A 19076-nucleotide genomic window follows, 5' to 3' on the forward strand; every position below is an offset into this window, starting at 1 on the left:
ATGTGCCAAGCCAGGCAATCCTGATGAATTACATTAGAAGCCTATAAACTTCTCAGAAATAATTCATTTGCTCAGAGCTGCATCTGCACAAAGACATACATACACTCACACTTCTGAAGGAAAAAAAATTCCGACTTCTTACATCCACGCATTTTCACTCGAGCATAAACCTGTAAGATTATTAACTATAATAAAGCTCTAAAATGGATGCTAAAATGGTGTTTCAGGGCAGCATCAGACACTCCGAAAACATATATAAGCTGAATTCTAGTGCACTATATAAAGGCAAGTTTCAACTAGAAAGCTTTACTGTGATTTGTGGTACTTTAAAAGCGCTCTTGTAACAATTTTAATAGTTTAAAATATTGGAGCTTAGTCCCAAAGAGATGTAGCTAGCGCTAAACTGCCATTTTAATGGAATTTTTGCACCCTCTCTCTATGCTCTACTTTATAAATAAACCTCTAGACTTTTTATTGATTTTTTTAACATGATAGATTGAGCCTCTCTGGCAGAGAGGGCCAAAGAACAGCACATGAAAAATTACAGGTTCACAGTTTGTGAAAGGGACGACAATAACAAAACCCCCAGGGGAAAACAATTGCAATATAATGCATATATGCCTGTGTTCATTGCTTTTCAGATCTGCACTCTGTGTGTGTGTGCGTATACACATACATATATCTCAAGACCTCTTTATTAAATTTACTGTCAGAAACAATTAAAAGAATATCATACACAGTTATATCACGTGCTGTACATCTTTTTCAGTTACAAAGAGTAAACTTGACTTCAGTGTCTGTCTGACTTGAGTAGCCCTTGCTCTCAAGTGGTATAGGATATGCCATCAAAATTACCTCAAAAAGTTTTGCAGTAGTTCAAGGTCTAGGTTCTGGAGATGCAGAAGTAAAAAGAAAGGGGTTTTTTATGGTATATATAGCAAGCGCTAGCGTAAGTTAATGCAGTTAGCTGGTCTTACAGGGTCCTGTGCCAGACAGCTCATCAGGATACTGTCCCGCTGACCCAGATTCTGTAACCAGCTCTGCCCGTGTGAACATCACCAAGTACATTTGTGGTCAAGCTGCGAGATCACTACTCCTCCGGCAACCCAGCTCAGAAACATACTACAGAAACATACAGTGGCAGAATAACAACTTACTACCCATGTGCATGGATGCAAGTGTAATGGATTCATAACCCACCCACATGAAAAAGACACTGTTAGTTTTCTGACACAGAGAGGGACCTACTTTGGTCGCGTGATCCAATTTTCAATTACCAACATTTCGCAAGGGATAGAGCAGAGCAGCTGATACCACAGGTTACTTTCTTACACAGGGAAGGACATGAAAGACAACCAGAAAAAAAGGAAACACAACAGAATGCCAGCAGCAAAACCTAAACTTAGTGTAAGTACAATCACAGATATTTAGCAGTCTTTTGTCTTTATCCCATTTAGTTCACTTCTCCTTACTGCAACATATTTTTTTTAAATCTGGATCTGTTCACTGTATATGTGACTAGATTAAAAAGATTCCTTGAACACATGACTGTGCAATATCGTTTGAATTCCTTGCAGGATCTTACAAACTCCCGTATGCTTAATTTTAGAAACAAGGACAACAAAAAAAATTCAAAAACCCAACAACAACGTCTGCCATTTCCATATGTGCTCTATATTTTACTAGTTCTTTACCAGAAATGAAAAAAAAAAAAAAAACCCACACCCTAACAAACCCCACACGAAAAGAACATTAGGGGCATTATGTCTTCCCTGACACTTTGAAATATAAGATACTTCTGAATTGTCAGTCTCCTAGAAATCTTTTACACCCGGCTATAAGTTCCCCAACTGGTAGGCAGAAGGAATGGCAATTCAGAGAGCTATCTGTGGGGATATGAAGATGATGAGACAGCAGTATCAGGGATAGTGGGGGATTCTGGCCATGCAATGCCCCAAAATGATTTTCAGTGGACGCAGTTGCATCATTCCAGGTCCAGAGTGACTGGAAGTATCCCCACATCTTCCTCTCAGTGGTTGTTCTTCAGATGATGGAAGGAGACGCAAGATCAACAATAACTATTGCAGTAGTAACCAATGGGGACCTCATATATATGCATGCAATGCAATGGCAACCGGTAATACAACCAGAACAGCTCAGGATGCTCAACAAACATACAGGGAAAAGTGGGGTCAAAGAGTGGGAGACTACCAAACTAGAGATCTCATGCCACATCTCCCACCAGCCCATACCACCTAAGTCACCAAGCAGGGGTGCAACACATGTCCAACGTAGTTCCTGTACGCTGCTGTGCACATCAGAAGGGATGGTGCTTTTTCCTCGATTCAGCCAAACCAGATATACAGACCCAAAACCAGACCTCCTGACTCCCTCTTGAAGGTCACACCTCTGCAGGTCAACTGTGGAGCTGAAGGACCAGCACTGCTACTAACCGTGTTGTTGCTCTGCGAGGAACACGACCTTCAGAGACCAATGGTTTCAACCTGGCCTTTTTGCTGGCACTAAACTCACACAATTCTTTATCCCCATCACGCATCTGATTTTTAAATACCACTCCGCCTGAGCTCGCAGGCACCTGCTACTGACAATTATCAGAGAACATATGTAAGAAAAAAGAATAGCATATGGCTATACAAGTAACTACAGCAATGAAGTGCTCCTTGCAAGCTCTAAAAGGGACAAGTAATTTCACCAGTTCTTCAGCAGGCCACCTCCAGGGCGTGTGTGAGCACCTACCGCTCGAACACATGCACATGGGGTAACACCAACACGTGCCCTCCCAGGGCACCTCTCAGCACCTCCCCTTCCATTCCCTCCTCCACAACTGCTACAGAAACAGAGCTGAGCCAGAAGAGACATTAAAAAAAAAAAAAAAAAAAAGATACAAAGCGTGTGAATGGATATCCATAGCTTTTGCATGCCAAGAGCCCGATCCAAAGCTGTTCCTGCAAGCCTTCCCGCTGAAGGCGCCCAGAGGCCTCCTCGCCTTCCTCCCAGGGCGGAGCACGGCTGACGAGCAGCAAGAGGAGAAGGGAAATCTCTCCACGTCCATTGTGGCGATGGGTGGGTTTGTTTCGCTGTATTTTTTTTTTTAAAGTAACTGGGATTAGTCCCTTCCCCACTGCCTCAGACCTCCCAAAATAGTAAAGATAAATAAAAACATTCTGCTGATAGGACATTATGGCTGGAAATTTAGCAAGAGGAGAGTCAGGACAATCATTATCCTTTTGCTTTGTCTCTGTGCACATTTGGTACCACCACCATCACAGTACCAAGTCTGCTACATTCAAATGCATAAATTCTACATCACATTTCCCCCTTTTCTTAATGTATTTTTCCTCTGGGAAGTGACTTACTTTAAAAATTGCTTTATGATTAAAAAAGGCAGCAACCAACTTTTCAAAATGTCAACTTTAATTTTATTTCTGTTTCCCTCCTCCCAGCTCCTCAGGCTCTCACAGGAAACCCCCATTCACACTTTGCCACAGCTGCAGCCCTAGCTTCAAGCCCAGAAGAGCAGCCCCAAAACCTTGGTGTTTCTGGTGGAGATAAGGCGTTCTCAAAGCCCTTGCCACGGAGTTCAGCTTTGCACATGGGACACGCAGGCACAACCTAAAAGAGCTTTAGTTCACAAACCTACTCAATCTCACAAGGGCAGGAGGTTTTAACCTGCAGGGCTTGAGGGGACGTACCCATGCGACGATGTGCCACAGCAAGCTCCCGACCTGCTCACCAGATCTGCAGAAAGGCAACACGCCATCCCTCGCTTGCTTACGCTGCGTCAGCAATCCTGGGAACAACACGGCGTTCGGGGGTCGCCCGGTCCAGTCGCACGCACAGCAATGAAATAAGTTACGTTCCCATCGATTCTGAAAGGCTTTAGACCAGGTCTTTATTTCTCTTCATCATACAAAATTCAGAGCGTTTACGATGGAGTTATCAATGTGTCACAATCAGCAAGGGAAGACTCACAGCGTAGAGCTAATACTCAGTTAATAACCTAATGGGGAGGAGAAAAACCTTTGAATTCAGCATGGCTGACATAAGCTGTGATGTCATTTCCACACAAAGGCTAGTAAAAAAAAAAAAAAAAAATCTTTTTTTCAGATCCAAGATAGAGAGATATGTAAATTGCTTGGCCTCCATTTCAAATAAACACTGTGAGATAACCCAAAAACTTAATAAAGCTTTCAGCCTTCATTCCTGCTCTTCAGAGGACTCGAAGCCTACGACAGGATCAGATCGCGGGGAGAGCAGCGAGCCAAACCACTTGTAGAGGCACGCAGCCTCAGCGCCGTCCCACCCAGCAGTGCCAGGAGAGTCTGGTTCTCACTCTTCAACAAGATGTTTGGGGTTTTTTTTTATTTTGGAGGAAGTAATTTTAAACAAACTATTAAAAAAAAAAAAAATCTTGCTGTAACAACTCTAAAGGATTTTTTGGTACGATTATGGCTGAAATTAACAATTCTCTAAGGACAGATTAAACAAGCCAAGCAAAATAGGTGAAGATCAGAGAGAAAGGGCATCTAAGAATTATAAAAGATGCCCAGCTAAAATAACAAAAAAATAAACTTCAGTCAAACAGAGAAGAAACCACTGAAAGAAAAGTCTGAAAGTACAAAAAAAAAATAATGTACTGAATTTGGGTAACTCAGAAAAGGCTGCAGAATAATTTTACCATTTTTAAAAAACATTAACTTTTTTTTAAATTAAAAAAACCACTTTTTCCCCCCAAAAGTAACTCCTTAATACAAACTTTGCTTTAAGTGCTATGCATACCTATTATGCCAGTAAATAATTTTAGAACTTGAGAACATGTATGAGAAAATTCAACCTGGAGGGTAATTTTCCTGAAGTTTCTGCCTGGCAAGTGAAAATAGTGTTTTGAACAGATGAATATCCTTCCCTGTAATTGTTATTCTGTTACCATCATGTAAATTGGTGTTTTACACAAATGCAGCTTGAAACCTACCTAATGAGAAAAAAAAAAAAACAAAATTCAAATCAATCTGCACAGGACAGGGCAGAACAGCACTAATAACATGTAAGTACAGGTTTCTAAATAATAAAAAAAAAAAAGTTGTTGCATAATTTATTCACTTTCCTACTAGTTTCACAGATTAAGATAGCAGCACCATGAAATAACTAAAAGATTTCTTTTGCCTTTAGCTCAGTAATTTACAAGTCTTCAGGTTTCATTGGGTTTTGTTGTTGTTGTGCAATGGGAAAATACTGTGGAAATAACGTTTACCTGCATTCCCAGTCTACAGAGCTCGCTAACTGCAGCTTGATAGAGGCACATGCCCACCAAGCACCATAAAGAAAGATTTACAGTAAGCGATGACTAATCTTTACAGCGTATACTGTACGTGTATCACTGAGTCAGCTTGAAAGTTCGTTCATTCACTTGAACACCACTTCTTCCATTCTCCTCTCTGATCTGCAGACAGAGCTGAAATCTGCCTTCCCTTCATTCAAGGAGAGCTTCTTATTGCCTTAATAGGCAATAGGCACAGGTACAAAAACTTACTGCTATTGTACAAGATTGACCTAAAAAACACGGACTTGCCTACACAGCAGCATAAAAACAAACACACCAAAAAAAAAAAAAAACCTACATTTTCTTTCAGCAAGAAACTTCTGTGTATGCAAGGAAGGAGCCCTGCAGGAATGGACTCTCTAGGGGTCATAAACTGACCCTGCTACTGGAAAAACTTCCCAGCTCCAACATTTGGCAATCTGATCGTACAAAACCTGCGAGAAATGCCCAGTTTAAGTGATCTGGTTTACTGGTAAGCAGTAGCAGAACAACACAGGCACATAATGCAGATAGCTGGAATGGCCACATATGACTTTGCATTTGCTGAAGCCTAAAATAAGATGCCCCGCTCTTTTGTTCTCTTTTTTCGTTTCTTGCAATTTACATAATTAGCAGTACGGATTTTCCAGAAATAACCTGCAAGTAAAAGTTCTACCTGAAAAAAAAAGCTGTTTATGTTCAGGATAGCGTGAGGCTTAAATGTAAGGATTTTCTTTACCTAATTGAAGCCTATCATCCACTTTGTAATTACGATTCTTCAACTAGAAGAATACAATCATTACAGGGTAAAATAATTACAGCAAAGAGCCGCATTCATATACAGACCCAGCCTTGCACCTTCTTTCAAACAGTCACCCAGGTAGTTCAACTGACTACAATATGAGCAGGCGTTGCTACAGATGACTAAAAATTGAAAAATTTGGCCCAATACTGAGCACACTTAATCCAACGGAAGCCTCTCCATCAACCAGCTTTATGTAGTAATCTATGTGCCATTGCCATAACGTCTGCGCTGCAACCTTATTAGTTTTGGACGATCGCCTACTGGCTGAGAGCTAGTCTTTAAAACCAGATGAGCCCATGTTATTTTAATGAACCCCTACTTTAACTAACGATCAAGTAGTTAGCCTAGGGATCGTATGCTGACAGACTTCCAGCATGAAAGTATCACTCCTTTCATAAATTATCATAATTCTGTGGTATTAGTCTATCGTTTATATATGTGCATTCAACATCCAGATTAAAATTTCTTCTGAAAGTTGGAAATCGTTGAAATAAAAGTCTGCTAGGACATTATTTTATCATCCCCGCTCATGTTAAGCAGTACCTTACTATGCAGGCAGCCACATTTGGCTTAACTTATGTTCCTTTCATTAACAAAACAGCACTTAACCCAATGTCTTTTTTCTGTGCACCTCCCTTTTCAGGTGTATTATTTCTTTAACTCTAAAGCTGTTTTTAACTTCAAAGACTTATTTTTTACTACAAGCAAAATGAAGGGTAAAATTCATCCTCTGCAATGCATCTTTGGTTTTCAAGCATGTAAGTGGCAAAGCCTTTTTTTGTTTTACCTGCAAGGCATATTCTCTTATTCATACTTTTTCATTATAATAGCAACAACTTTAGAAAAGTATTAAAGTTCATTATGAACCAGCTCTTTCAAAATTTCATAGTCCTAAAAAACCCACTTTTCCTCACTTCAGAAAAATTTCGCTTCTCATTTTCTACTTTTATCAAACACATGCAGGCAGCAGCAATACTTTTTCATCATGATCCATGCAGCTCAGATACCAATTTACTGAACTCTGACAGCATAAAACAAGCTTATCTGATGAAAAAATATAGAGAATTACTGTTCATCACCACCACCAAGAAGCCTCTTCCAGTCTTGGAAACACACAGCATCAACGGAAAAAAGAGGGAGAAGCTGCCTGCCTGCGCTTCTCCAAACATTTTGGCTTAGAGGAATTACTGCCACCTTAAATGGAGGTATGTCCCCACCATCCTCAGAAATACGGGTTTAATGTAGTTATGAACATGAATCTCACTTTTCCAGACAAAAATTGTCTGTTAATTTAGAAACCTCCCTCCACTCCCCCCGCTCTGTACCTGATGCTTTGCCATGCAGGCTTATTGAAACACATGGGGATGGTTTGCAGGGCATTCCTGCGGATGAGGACTGAAAGGTAATTAGTGCTTCACTGCTTGTGTTCAGAGACACGCTCTAACAAAGCAGATACCTGGTTCCTACAACCTGTGTTATCTTGGCGTGATCAGGAGGGACAGAGGCCAGAATGCCATTTCTGACACTCAAATGCCTACAGAAAAGACTGCATCCTGCCCTGCTTGGCATGCTACTGCTCGCAGCAATTGTGTTGCCAAAGAAAGCTAGAACTTCAAACAGCTTTACTCAATCCTTTTATATAAAGTATCCTGGTTCAGCATCTCACCACTAAAGCACGTCAATCTCTGAGATGGTTTTCTGCCCTATTTTTGCCAGGAACTCATTAGAATATCACTGCAAGTACTTGTTTATTATCATTGCTGTGATGCTGAATTCACGTTTTCACACTGATCAATAAAAACTAAATCAACACACTACACGCCCAGCCCACACATGAAGAAAATTCATTTAACAAGAAGATCAAAGTTGTCTACCTTCTACTGCTGTAAAATCACAACCAGCCTGTTGGTTTTTGCCAGTTATCTTTGAAGAATGATTGGAAAGGAACAAAAATAATTCTGGAAGCACATACTGAAATTGCTGATACAAAACAGAGATAGGAGGACACATGCAAATAATCATGTGGGAGACCTCCACTTGAATTCGAATTGCACGGCGGGCCAAAGAGACAGCTGGAGTATCAACGCTCCTGCAAAACTGCACTGTTCAGTGCAGCTTAATATTAACCATTTCTTTTGTTTTATCAAAATACGTTGGGGTTTCTTTGCAACATTGAATATAAGCTTTTGAAAAGGAACAAAAAAAAACCCAAAAAGCAAGCCAGCGAGTTCGCATCTGAACTGCTTCTGCCCCTTTCTCCCCAATTTATTAGGGACACAAGCAGCAACAAAACTGCTGTGCTCAACACTGAGGTACACATGACGTAAACTTGCGGTTCAGGTCACTACAGCCTCCTGCGCTCAGCAGACACAGCTTTGGTAACGGCCACAGAGCTCATGGTTATTTAAAGTCCCACTGCGACCTAGGAGCCATTGCAAAGGTGATGCTTTCAGCCCCCAGAGAGAGTGCAACATGCAGCCCTCTCCCTGCTCAAAGTAGGGGCAGCCAACTCAAAGACCACCTCTGCAAGGTAAGCCCAGCTTTGATGCTCAGGACAAAACAAAACAAAAAGAGGTAGGCCAAAAAGAAGTAACTGGGGAGATATTTACAGAACTCTGAGTCAATATCTTAAATATTTCAGGGCTTTGGCAGCCTACGTTTTGGGGAAAAGAAAGCTCAGTTTAGCTATGTAAGGTCTTCTAAGTATTCATACTTGTGGCAGATGTGAACCATTTAAAAACCGGTCAGCATCCATTTTTTATTTACTACACTGCTATTGTTGCTAACAATGCAAATCTTAACATCATAAAAAGAGCAAATAACTAGTAAATTTGCTCCTGAAATAACACAAGACGCTATTTACTAGTCAGTTTTGGGTTTTTTTTCTGGTACAAACAGGATCTTCCACCAGGACACCTTCTCCACCAGCAGAAAGAGAGAGCGCAGGGTAGCAGCAGAGACGAAGCGCTGGCAATACAAGTCCAGCAGGCAGCACTGCCGGCAGCAGTCCTACTCCAACAGCCAGCAGCTACAGACTCTTGCCAAAGAAGCCCCATTTACCTGCTCCTTCTTCATGCACCGCTGCACTGTCCAACGGAGTAAATAATCTTTGGTCTCTGATCAAAACGAGTGTTAACAGCATCTTATCTTATGCCTCCAAACTTTCACAAATTTATAATGCAGTATTTCCTAATTTGCAGGACTCAAAAACTCTATTCAAAATTAAAGTACGTGGGATCTCTTTGAGGAAAAAATATTGCGACATATGAATAGCGTACTTCATAACATATTTCCTGCTCACCAACAAATTGTATTCAATTCTGCATGCAGAGCAGAGGGCTGTTTCAACTCATGCAAAGCTCTAAGAGCATTCATTTCATTAGGACCCACTTAAGATCATACTCTTGCAAGAGTACCCATATGCGTTTGTGCTACAGGACAGCAGGGTTTACCCTACTGACCAGTCCAAAACTACATGCCAGGATTGGAGTGTGTGTTCTGCTGAGAAAATGAAGGAATTTGCTATTTAGGTCAAGTGTAAAATAAAAAAAAAAAAAAAAGCCCTACTAATATAGCTGTAATTGGCATAACCCTCCAAGTGTAAATAGAGATCCTTCCAGGAAAAGGCATTTCTAGTTCTGATTTGGCATGTGAGACATGACAATACTGGGAAAAACACTTTTCTGCTAGTACAACTGGAACTTAGACGGGACTCTTACCCACACAAAAGTGTTGCAAAACCCCTCAATTCCTTAATATGCACTATTTTATCAGCAGAATTTTTGGTTTAAAGGGTAGAATGTATTTAAGGTCATTTCTAAACATACCAGCATTAGCTATTTTTTTTTCTTTTAAATATAAAAACTAGAACACAGACTTCCCTCCTATCCTCCCCCACACCACCCCAAACACACATACACTAAAAATATATAAATAAAGGAAATGAAACTTCCCCATCAATGAAAATAGTGTATGGGGTGAGGGGGGGAGTGGAGAACAAAGACAAAAATGGATCTGTACAGCATCTTTTATGGCCAACTGAGTCAAATGACTTTTTTTTTAAGACAGGGAACTTCAGCCATTGTCAAATTTTAAACTTAATAGCCACTTGCTTCACAGGGTTGGGTACCTTTTTTCACAGTCCCATGCTGAAGTTATTTAGGATTTGATATTCACTTAAAGAGAAGGTACCCGATATAAATTCTGCACCTCAAATGGACCCTGCTCTTTAAGAGCCTTGGTAAGCCTTGTTCTAGCCAGACAGTGTGAACAAAACCCTCTGACCGTCAGGAGCCTTCTAAAAAAGAGCTGCTGATAATTTAACATTTAACTTACACCTGTTTTGCTGGGGCAATCCTTCCCCAATCCATATGTTTGCTTTACACTCCAGGGTTAGCTGGAGGTTTTAGTACCTGAGTCTGAGCTTTTCCTCATTACTGAACATGAGATTTTTGACAAATGGAGGGAAAAAAAAAAGGGAATATCAAAAAAGACCATCTACAACAATTTTGCTTTGCTATAGATACAATGAAGTGTACACATGAAGAGGAAAAAAAAAAAAGACAAAGCAAAACAAAACCTTGCAGCACTGCACTTCAAGGACATATCACAATGCAGGCTCTATCAAAAATCTTACCATGAGCAGCCGATGAGGGGAGGGAGGGGAAAGACAGCAACCATTTTCTTGCTGAACTAAGAAGACAGGAGAAAATTTGTGATAAGGCCCAGGATGGCTGCTTTAGAAAGGTCGAATCGGTGGGGTAGGGAAACTCAGCACTTGTGGCCACAGGCCTGGAAAGCGACCTACACCAGCCCAGCTGACCGGCGGATGGGAAGCTGAAGATCAGCGATTTGCATGAAATTCTAACAAAATTTGAACTGTAAATTGGAGAAAGACAAACCAAAAAGAAAATTTTTAAAAAATCAACTACCTTTTGAGTCTGCATCATATCAGCATCTTGGGTCTTTCCAGAGCAAATCATCAGTCAACTATGAAAACTTAGGTGGGCTGTTTTGTGTGAGACATATTACTCTTTGTTACAGAGTAAGCTGAAACCACAAGACTCATTTCACTCAGAACCTCAAAATATACCCAACGCTACACAACTCCTCCAAAACCCTGCAACATCCCCACTGTAATATAGCCAGTTTAAAATTTAAAAAAAAAAAGAAAAATCCCTATTAAATGGTAATAGGGCATACATTAAAAGCATGCCCCGGGTTCCCCAAACCATTATCCTCTTGAGAAGAAAGTAACGTAAATGATGTATTTGCCTTCTAGTTTCTGCGGCAGCAGGTTGTAACCTGAGCACATTTTCCAGTTTTTCCCCACACAAATCAATGCCTTTTTTCTTTCTGCTGCTGTTTCAAGCAGGGCCAGGTGAGCCTGCACCCCCCCACCACCACGGACCGACACAGCCAAGCCAGAAAGAGGGAAAATAAACCACTGTCAAAAATACTCTTCCTTCTGCCCACAGAAACCAATATCCAACAAGAACCAGCACCAATATGACTCGCTGACCGTCTGTGTTACCTACTTTGTCCTCCCGGCCGGGCTGGACCTCGCGCTACCTAGAGACACACAGGCAAAGGCAGCAGCAAGGAGATGATGGTGCAAGAGCCGGTTCTCAGCATCTCCAGATCTAAGGGGAAATACTCCCCCAAGCTCTACAAGAGAACTCGGAGCATAAATGCATGCTGCTCAAAAGCAAATTCAATGGATCTCTTAAATCTGTTTGGTTTCAAGCAAAGAGTTAAAGACCAAACCAAAACTGATAAAATTGTTGCTACCTTTCTTTGAACCACACTCAGACCTACTCTCTGAAGGAAGAGCCGCCTTTCTTAAAATATATTTGAATGTGCTATTTTTATCTTTATCTTAGAAGGTCTGATTTCCCCTCACAGCCCTGCAATTGATTACAATAATAGGTTTCTCAGAGCTGGACAAGTTAAGAAGAGGTTTTATAACTTCATATGCAGCAAAACTTATGGAATTTGCTGCCTTCACTTTTTTAGTTTCGAGTGCAGCCCCCTCACCCGCCGCCCTACAGATGATACTCACAGGCGCGGTAACTCTGCTCTTCTAAGCAGTGCCACGAAAGCTGGCGCGACCACTCATGCTGCTCACCTTACGTAAATAACCAAGCACTTGGCAGCCACGCCACGCAGAATTCATACACGCATTTAGAGATGCTTCTACCTACGCCTTACAGGTGGAGAGGCAAAAGGATCCGTTAATTTTAGGGGCAGAAAAAACGTAATTCTGATAGTAATTTTTCATTGGAAGCTATGCAGCCCCAAAAAAAACGCAAGGGGAGGAAACAAATTGTTTCCATATCAACAATTATTTTGTATCTATCAAACACTACTTGCTTTTTTTTAGAAAAAAAAAAAAAAGTATTTCTAAGGAAGCTGAAATGAAACTGCCTTATCTCTAAAGTTATTCTGACACATCATAAGGAGACACAACCTTCCAGCACCAGAAGCTCCTGATGACATTACAGATCCCAGGGCCCTTCTTTAGTTTATTACTGTCCCATTACAGAATTGGGAACTTCTCGAACACTTTGCTGAGTAAGTTTTTAAGCAATACTCCCCACTTGATTAGAAGAAACAAAAAAATAAAATAAGATTAAAATATTCAAGCAAAATATTATCTTACTGCTTTAGGAAACCCAGAGTACATTACAATACCACTCTTCTTACGCTTTTCTCATACTCCCTGCCAGATGCCAAGTTACAAGCTCAATTTATAATGGCAAACCTCACTATATCACTGGAAATACTAAAATGGCCAGAACTAATGGAGTTTTGAGTTTAAAATCTAGGAATTCCTTTTTTCTACTTAGTCTACTTGAGCACTATCCAAAAGCAAAACAAACCTGAAACAAGGACTCGCTTTACGGTCTTAAATGCATACCGGAGTATCCTCACAGACATGTGATCAGCAGTCGAGGTTGAGCACATTAAATGGATAAGACATGGAGATGTTTTCAGCCTATCCAAATACAACATGAGTCAACGTTAGGTAGAGAGGTTAGTCACGCTGCGGTTTATTTACGCTCACGTTGGCCCTTACGGGAGTGATGTAAACAGCGGAGGCAGGACTGCCTACCTAGCTACCCTCTGGCCCCATCCCTCCCCGCCGGGGAGGGATGCCAATGGCAGGACATACGTTGATAGCAGAGTGATTAAGCTCTGGCCTTATCATTTCACCGAGAGGCTGATTCTCCGCTCTTCACTCAGGCCGACTTCCACAGTGAAGTGCATTACTTGTATTTGAGCTTTTTTGGCTTTTCAAGATACACTGGTTTGACTGCCACACCGGCAACGCTGCTCGGTTCCTCGTTGGAGACTCCCAACTTCAGAAACACAAGCTGCTTATCAACGGTAGCACAACAGATCATAAGAGCGTTTATTTGCACCAAAACTTTTGAGTAGGGTATATCTAAGCCTTTAATTTTTCCAAAGTGTATCAAACTATTGGTTGTAGAAGAAAAACGCATACAACACATTTTCTTCGTATGCAGGAACGTTGATACTCCAGCTGTCTCTTTGGCCTGCCATGCAATTCGAATTCAAGCGGTCGTCTCCCACGTGGTTATTTGCATGTGCCTTCATATGAAAAATCACTTATCTAAATTCTGAACAAATATATTTATTTGTTTTAAGCAAAGCTGCGTAGCTCAACTTCCATGCTGCATATGCATGCATGGAGCATCGATGAAGCAGCATTTTTGTTGTTAAATATGTGCCTTGGACAAGCCTTAGAAAAAAGAAGTAACATACCAACCAAGCAGGGAACATCACGCCCCGTCACTTCAGCGGGTAACAAAGTGAAATGGGTTATTTCTAGATAGATGCGTCTTATTAAGGAAATGGCTCCATTCTGATCCAATGTAACATCCAAGCGAGACCACCAAGCAGACGAGCGATCATGGCAAACAGCTGCATATACCGCACGCAGGAACGGTTCACGCATACGCCGACATTATAGGGACGGGTGACTTCGTCACGGCGCTGCACCCTGGGCAAGGGCAGGGGCAGGTCCGCGGGGGCTCGCCGGCCGGTGCCGCAGGCAGGACGGGTACAGGCAGCAGGGTGGCCCCACCGGGCAGCCCGGCAGGCCAGGCCCCAGCCTGCCAGCTGAACTCTCCCCTCTTCCCATTAGACACTTACAGCAAAATTACAGCTGTCAACGATGTAAAACTTCAGCCCTAGTGATTACCTGCTTAAATCATTAATCATGCAGTTAAGCGCTTTGCAACGTTTTCCATAAAATAGTTTAGTTATGGGTCATCGTATTTATTTTGCTGCTATAGTATTACTCTGTAAAAATCTATGAATCTCACCAGTAACTACTGGAATCACGACCAGTGCTGACGCACTGGGACAGCAAGTCCAGGTCACGTTTTACTGGGCAAAGGCAGTAACCCCGCTAAGCTGACATCTCGAATAGTCAAGCCCGGCTAGTTGACTGGCAGATGCGAAAACCGCTCTGTAAAGTCAGCAGAAGGATGAGTAGGCATTATCCATTTATTAACTGGTTAACTGCCAATTAATTTTACTTGCAAATCACCTCTCTGGTATTTAAACATCTGGCGAAGAGTTTTTGTTCGTTACCCCCCCCCCCCCTATTTTGACGGGCCGGAAAAATGAAGCGCTTCTGCGCCCCGGCAGCGCCCGAGCCGCCGCGCATTCCTCTCCCGCGGAAAAGCAGCAGAAATCCACGTTTCTGCAGAAGAAGTTCGCCCCCGGCGCTGCCACCCGGCCGCGGGGAAGGGCTCCAGCGCCCAGCCCCGCACCGCCTCGTCGCTAAGGCTGATGCCCAGACGGCGCCGAGGGCGGGGGGTCGCGGGTGGGCCGGCCACGCGTGTTGGTGGGCCGGGCGGGCTGCCGCCGCTGGGACAACTTCCGCGGCCGGCCCCGCCGAGCCGGCCTCCCCCGCCTCGCCTCCCCTCCCCGCGCCGGCACGGCACGGCACGGCCGGGGCAGGGCAGGGCAGGGCAGGGCAGGGCAGGGCGCCCCGGGACCGGCCCGCCGCCCCCCGCTCCCCCCCGCGCCGGGCAGGTACGGGGCAGCGCCCCACCGCCGCGCCCGCCCCCCGCCCGCTCCCGCCGCCCCGGGCGCCCCCCGCCCTGCCCGCGGCCGGCGGGGAGCGGCGATCGGTGAGGAGGAGGAGGCAGCAGGCAGGGCCTCGCCTACTCGGCGCTGCAGAGCGAAAGCGAACTGCAAACTGCAAACTTTTTTTTTTTCTTCCTTTTTTTTTCCCCCCCCCCCCTTCCAGCGCAGCCCCAGCTCGTGCAAAAATGAAACTTGCGAAGCATTCGCCTACCTGGCGTGAAGTCTGCAACAAGTGCAGGCGCGGGGGCCGGGCGCGGGGAGCGGCGGGGCCGGGCGCGGGGCTCGCGTCGCCGTCGGCGAGGAGGGAGCAATTGCGATATTAATTTATTACAGAGCTGCCCGGGCTCGGTCCTACTTCACTTACAGTACGGCGCTCATCCTGTAAACAAATATCGCTCCGCCAGGAAACATACTCCCCCCGGCCCGGCCCCGGCCCCGCTGGCGGGCACCCACCCCGGCGGCGGCACATGGAGCGGAGCGGGGCGGAGGCCCGCCGCGCCCCCCCGCCCCGCGCCGGGGGAGGCTCCGGGCACCGGCACTTACCTCCGGCACGGCCTCCCCCGCCCGCCGCGCTGCCTTGTGCCGAGTCCGTGATGCAAAAAAAAAAAAAAAAAAAAAAAGAGAAAAAGAAAAAAAGAAAATCCCGGTGTCAGCAAATCGCTGTCAAATTATTCTCTTGCAGAAGGGAGAGGGGAGCGGGGGAGAGGGAACGGGGGGGGAAAAGCAGAAGCAGAAGGGGGAGGAGGCTGCGGGAGGCGGCGGGATCCCTCCGCCGCGATGGGTCTGGCCCTGGGTAGCGAAGCAGGAAGTAAGGTGTCGGCGGCGCCGCGCCCGCGGGCGCCCGGCCGCGCGGCGGGGCGAGGGCGAGGGGCGCCCGCCGCCCCCGGGGGCCCGCCGCCGGCCGTGCGCCGCCGCCGCCTCCCGCCTGCCGCCCCGCCGCGCCGCGGTCTCGCCGGCAGCCCCTCCTCTCAGGGCGGCGAGCGCAGCGCAGGTGCCGGGGCCACCGGCGGCGACCTGTCAGCGGCTCCCGCCGGCGCGGCGCGGCGCGGCCGGGCCCCGCGGGTCGGCGGGCGAGGGGGTGCCGCGGGCTCCCGGCGCCGCCGCCGCCGCCGCCGCCGCATGCCGCAGGGCGGTGGGGCCGGGGCCGGCTCCCGCTCCCGCTCCCGCCCGGGCGGCGGCGCCGGGGGGTGACAGCGGCGCCGCGGGCCGGCACTGCGCCAGCGCTGGGGCTGGGGGCGTCCCGCCGCCGGGGGGTCTCCCCGCCGCCGCGGAGCTGAGGGAGGGAAGGAGGGGGGTCTCCTCGGCGCCGTGGGGCTGAGGGACGGAGGGGGGGGGGGGGGGTCTCCCCGGCGCCGTGGGGTGTCCTGCGGGGCCGGGCAGCCGTGTCGGGGACGGGGCGGGGGGGATCGGGGGCCGCGGCCGGGCCTCCCCCAGCCCCGGGGCGGCGGCGGAGGAAGGTGGCGGGGGCTGGAGGCGCTCTCTCACCGGGGAGCTCTGCCCTCTGCGGGGAAGGTGCCGGGGCTGCCTCCGGCCCCAGGGAGGCTCCTGCGCTCTGGGCTAATTTGGAAGTTAATTCTGTGATACAGCGAGCCTTGTAGGAATTTGCTCCTGTGGTCACTGATCTTTGACACTGCTAGTCTTAAATTATAATTTTTTTTCTTTTTTTTAAATCCTGCAGAAATCTTTTCGTGAAATACCTCATTGGTCCTGCCTCCCTTGAGCTCAGGATTTGCATTAGATTGCACCAAAACGTTCCCTTGCAGGGAAGGATTTTGCATCTTGGGGACAGATACGTGATGCATACGGCTTATGCAGTGCTCTGTTTAAGCTCTTGGACAATGACGGACAAGTTACTGTAAGAAACCGTAGCTGGGAAGAGAGAAACTGAAACGGGGGTGGTTATAGGGCCTACTTCTGCCTTCAGAGAGGAAAGAAAGACAGAACTTTCAAGGGTTATACTGGAACAGAGAAGGGTCTTTGGTGTTAGCGTTTGTGATTCAGCCTTACATTATAATGGTTACCAGCAGCCTCATTTTCTTTTTATGGTCATTCTGGTTTCCTGGTTGCATGACACTTCCATTGGACCACTGCTCTTAATAATTTAGCCTTTTATGAGATTGTTTTGATTTACCGTGTAGATTAGAGCAAGGGTGAAAAAGTATGATATCACCCATTGGCTATTAAACTCCTTTGTACTATACGCAAAGGTCTCAGTTGTTTAAAATGTTGAGAGAAATGTTCTTTTATTTTTTTTTCCCCCAGCCAGCTAGTCATTTTCTAATTTTATTTTTACTTAAGTAAAAAATACCATTCAGATATTGTAACTTCTCTGTGCTGAGCTATGCAAAATCTATGCTGAGTTTTGGATTCAATGGTTGGCTTGTTTGCTTGCTGGAGTCCTAAGTCATATAAACTATGTTGAAAATAGAATTAAAACCACAACTCAACATGTGCCTCGCCTCTGTTTGTTTTTTGTGTCTAGTCTGAAACCCAGAATAGCCCCTATTACTTGTGATTTCCAAAATGACCTTTGAAAATAAGCAATGGAATTTAACACAGTCTTTCTAGGTTTGTCTCGGCATCTCAACTTGTTCAACGAATCAATACAAACAAATCTATATTGAATCGGCTAGGTGCTACTTCATTTACCCGAAACATGCAGGTTTGTGCTGTAACTCTCAAAATAGAAGTAAATGTATAATTTGAACAAAGAATCATTATCGAGCAGCCTTCTGACATACTATAAACTTGACCCGTCTTACTCTGCCGTAACAAGTTTAGCTACGCAACGCTCTTCTGAATGAAGTAAACTAATTTATTAGCTTTGGACAACATTTCAAGAAAACTGGGGGGACTGGCTACAGCCAGACTGCGTTCTTTGTACTTATCCTGCCATTTATGAATTGGTCTCCATCAAAAGCACGAAGCCTTCATTTATGTTCTCAGTTTTCCTGATCCCTCTTCTAATCTTCAAGGATTTGAGTATCGAGCTTCCCAGTTTTGAATATCATATTACTATTTACAGTATTCAACCTCAGAATAATTCTACGGGCTTGTCACGATTTTGCTGAACAACATTTCGGCGGTGATAACTGGCAAGTGGGGGAGTGCTGGGAGCCCTGGAGCGGGGGTGAGGTCCTGGCCAGCCCAGCTGCCCGCTGGCTGCTGTCGGGAGAGGGAGGCCTTGCTCTCTCTTCCCTGCCCACTGGCTTGCACCGCTGGGCTGGGTCAGCTCACCGAGCCAGAAGACCATTCCCTCTCTCTCTGGGTTAATCTCCTGCCATTTTGGTGAGCTCCCGGAGAGGTCAGCTGGGTGGCAGGGGTAGCACAAGGGGAGCTGCGGGGCCGGGGAGGGCCCGCTGCCAGCAGCAGAAAGCTGGCGGGGTGGCTCAGCTGCCTCCCCAAACCTCCCACCACTTGCAAACAACCGACAAGCAGCAAATGTCTTATGGTACCTGCCATCCCTCTGTCAGATTTTGGATAGAGATTAATGAATTTTAATTTTTTCTAAGCGGAGCTGCTTTAGAAATGAAAGAATTAGAGAAGTTTAGAAGTGACAGAGGTCTGTGATCATCCTCCTGGTTCATTCCTTTCCCACACAGGATTGTTGTGTCATTATCTTCCCAAACGCCTTCGTTTTTATTAGGAGGCTTTGCCTTGAATTTGTGGGCTTTCCAAGAAAGACGACGCTGAAGCAAACGTAGTATGACTGTGGTAGAAGGCAACATACCTTTGTTCAACAGCTGGAGTCATTAAAGTAAACCCCCTTCAGATTCCTTAATGAATTGCATTTATGCAAGTATCTTACTGGTCAAAGTCACAGCAGCC

General features: G+C 45.4%; 1 protein-coding gene and 1 long non-coding RNA gene across 10 annotated transcripts in view; one reads left to right on the forward strand and one right to left on the reverse strand.

Annotated features, from left to right (window-relative positions):
• The window catches only part of TRERF1 (transcriptional regulating factor 1), a 104333-nt gene extending 88460 nt beyond the window's left edge, over positions 1-15873 (reverse strand). For 7 of the 9 annotated variants that reach the window (XM_087776520.1, XM_087776519.1, XM_087776518.1 and 4 more), the window contains exon 1: positions 15460-15749. The gene's annotated coding sequence lies outside the window, so the exon portion shown is untranslated. Of the gene's footprint in view, positions 1-15459; positions 15750-15791 lie in introns of those variants that run through there. The other 2 variants (XM_087776510.1, XM_087776517.1) reach the window with 2 other exon arrangements.
• Positions 15874-15997: 124 nt separating this feature from the next.
• On the forward strand, positions 15998-17699 carry LOC148053223 (uncharacterized). The gene is made up of 2 exons (XR_015708734.1): positions 15998-16056; positions 16927-17699. It is a non-coding gene; the product is annotated as an uncharacterized LOC148053223 (long non-coding RNA).
• The last annotated feature ends 1377 nt before the right edge of the window (positions 17700-19076 follow it).

The sequence above is a fragment of the Nipponia nippon genome, unplaced genomic scaffold (assembly GCF_047370975.1).
Source record: "Nipponia nippon isolate SJK-2023a ecotype South Korea unplaced genomic scaffold, ASM4737097v1 scaffold_4, whole genome shotgun sequence".
NCBI classification, from domain to species: Eukaryota; Metazoa; Chordata; class Aves; order Pelecaniformes; family Threskiornithidae; genus Nipponia; species Nipponia nippon.